Here is a 3,277-nt window from a genome sequence, read left to right as displayed (position 1 = left end):
AATGAAATGTGCGTGTTTTTTAATTGGAAGTGACTGATTTGAATTAATAACTTGGTTTTCTACATAAAGTTTTCCTTTAAAAACTTACCGAATAAGTCACTTTTCATATCATTAAGTCATTACCAACTAGTCGTATATATAGCAGATCAAATACCTTGTGAATCCCATAAAAATATTAACAAACCAACCCTCCATCTTGCCTATGTAAGTGTGACAAGCAATCACGGCTTATCTGCTTGAAATTACAACCTTGATCTACAACTAACAATCTGTTTTTTAGGTATATATATATATATATATATATATATATATTTATCTTTTTTGTTTTTTCTTTGAATTACTTTCTTCTTTTTCTATTGCCGGTGGTTCTTGCTTGAAAAAATAAACCACAAGGGTGTTGTCTGATTGGTTTGAACTTGGCTCCAAAAGTCAAAAGTACCAGGAGGTCCTATGTTCAAATCCAAGAAGGAATAAAGATCCCCTTATGATCACGGAGATTCAAATGCGGTGACTCTGGGTTATCTGCAAAGCAGGTGGTCGTCCTGGGATTAGTCGGCTTGTATAACGGGTTGGATATCCAGGTTAATCGGAAAAAAAAAAAAAAAAAACCCCAAAATATACCTTTGATCAATTCTATCAGGCCATTGTTGCTTTTGCTCAAAGTATATGGAAGATTTGCAATATCTTAAAATACTCGGACACAAAATGAATGATAGTACTGTTACATTCAAAGTCTTGTCGTAGATTTCATTCATATTAATTGTGTGTTAAGTTGTTAGTAAATCAGAATAAACCCAATATATCTCACATGAATGTAAGGTTTAGAAACGATAAAACATAAAAGTAAAGAAGTCTTTTATATATAAAAAAAAGCTTCCCAACTTTGTAAACAAGAGTAAAAATAAAGTGCCGAGTGGTAAGTGGTATAGTAAGATTACTTGCAATCACGTGAGACCAGCAGTGGTGGATCTAGGAAATTAATGGGATGGGGGCACGTTGGATGAGACTTGGGGGAGGCAAACATATGGCCATATGGGACTGGGGGAAACCATGTAAGACGAGAGTAAAAATAGAAAATTTAAGCTAGTCAACAAACGTTTTTGGTCTTTGACTGGGGGACTTTCCCCCCGGTTCTTAAGGGCTAGATCCGCCCCTGGAGACCGGCATGTTTTCGTGAGACCTATGAGACCACTTTCTTACACTTGAAACTTCACAGTAAAACGTTGTGAATGTAACATTCACAAAGTTTTATTGTGAAAGTTTGGTTTTTTTTACCTTCACAACGTTTTGCTTTGAAGTTTCAAATGTAAAAAAATAGTCTTATAGATCTCACGAAAACAAGCTGGTTTTACGTAAATCCAACCCATAGTAAAATAGTATATGAGTGTGTGCATACATAAGACATACATCAAAGCATTAAAAAAAATACACGATATGTTGTGGACTTCTAGTTAAGAGCCACGTGGAATAAGAACCTCCATATCTAGCGGTTATGAATCCCATTTAACAACCCAATCAGATGGTGCTGACGTGTACACTTCCTATTCATCAACCTTGTTAAATTCCATGTATAATTTTTTTTATTAACCTAGATATCCAATTTACTATGCGACTCGACTAATCTTAAGTCGACCACTTGTTTTGTGGGTAGCCTGGAGTACTGCATTTAAACTTCATGCTTACGAGAACCTGAGACCTCGAGACATTTTGACCTTTGTAACTCTTATGGTTTAAACCTCTCTATACAAAAGAAAAGAAAACCATAAAGAACAATGGCAACCTTCACAATCCAACAATCATCATTTTCTGGTCAGTCGGCGGTCAAGTCACAAAACGAGCTCGCCAGGAAATTTGGCACCTTCAGTGGCAGCCGCTTCACCATGCGTCATACAGTCAAAAAGTGCACCACAAAGCATTTGGTAAACTTCAATTATGAATGTTTCGATTTCTCTAATCTATATTCTATAGCAAATGAGATTCAAATAATAACTTTTTGACTGATTGTCTATTATCTTACCTATCTTATTGCCTTTGGCGTGCATTCAGTTGGCAGGGGTTGACTTTGCCCAACTGCAAGATCAAGACAGGTCCTGGGTTCTATCCCAGAACCCAGGACTCCCCTGCTAACCTCAGGTGTTGAGTCATCCAAAAAATACCCCTTGTATTGGTATCCTTAGAGACGGGTTCCTTGTAGAGCCGGTTGAAGTCGGCAGTAATCAACTTTTGCCCAAATATTACCTATCTTATTGTCTGCTTGCACACACCTTGCACTGTGTACAAACTAGGGGTTTTCACGGAAACAATCTCTCGATCCTAGCAGTTTCGGTAAGGTCTGTGTATATCCTTCCCCTCGTAAACCCTACTTTGAGTGAGACATATTGGGTTGGGTTAGGTTGGGTTGGTTTGTTTACTTGTAACTGGTTTAACAGGTATGGACCAGATCGCCGAAAGTACTTGGGTCCATTCTCCGAGCAAACGCCATCATAGGTGAATTCCCTGGTGACTATGGTTGGGACACTGCTGGATTTTCTGCCGATCCCGAGATATTTGCCAAGAACCGTGAACTTGAGGTGATCCACAGTCGGTGGGCCATGCTTGGTGCACTCAGGTGCGCATTTCCTGAGCTCCTTGCAAAGAACGGTGTCAAATTCGGTGAAGCCGTTTGGTTCAAGGCAGGAGCCCAGATTTTCTCAGGTGGCCTTGATTACCTTGGAAACCCAACCTGGTCCATGCCCAAAGCATCCTAGCAATTTGGGCATTTGGGCATGTCAGGTTGTTCCGATGGGATTCATCAAAGGGTACCGTGTCGGAGGGGGCCCACTTGGTGAAGGACTCGACAAGATTTACGCTGGAGGGGCATTTGACCCACTTGGACTGGTGGATGACCCGGAAGCGTTTGCAGAGTTGAAGGTTAAAGAAATCAAGAATGGACGATTGGCAATGACTGATATTTGGATTCTTTGTACAAGCGGTAGTAACCGAAAAATGAACCCATCGAGAACTTGTTTGACCATGTTAGCGACCTGCTGGCTAACAATGCCTGGGCTTACGCTACAAACTTTGTACCCGGAAAATGAGTCACGCCCCTGTAAATACGATGTAATAAGTTTAAGGGTTTGTTTTGTGTAAGATCAAATTCAACACACAGAAAGAGGATCCTGAATACTGGTACATGCACAAGTGAATAAGGACAAATGAACTTTGGAGAACACTATAGAAAGTAAGCGTTTTGTTTACCTTTCCTTTTGGGATTCATCTTTCTGCATAGGATTCACCT

The 3,277-nt window shown here is 39.8% G+C and overlaps 1 pseudogene; it reads left to right on the top strand.

The window, feature by feature from the left end:
• Positions 1-1,772: 1,772 nt before the first annotated feature.
• On the top strand, positions 1,773-3,077 carry LOC112516781 (annotated as a pseudogene).
• Positions 3,078-3,277: the final 200 nt, after the last annotated feature.

Source organism: Cynara cardunculus (genome assembly GCF_001531365.2).
Source record: "Cynara cardunculus var. scolymus isolate 2C chromosome LG 8, CcrdV1, whole genome shotgun sequence".
Taxonomy (NCBI): Eukaryota; Viridiplantae; Streptophyta; class Magnoliopsida; order Asterales; family Asteraceae; genus Cynara; species Cynara cardunculus.
The sequence above is the reverse complement of the archived record's forward strand: the minus strand, read 5'-3'. Positions and strand labels throughout refer to the sequence as shown.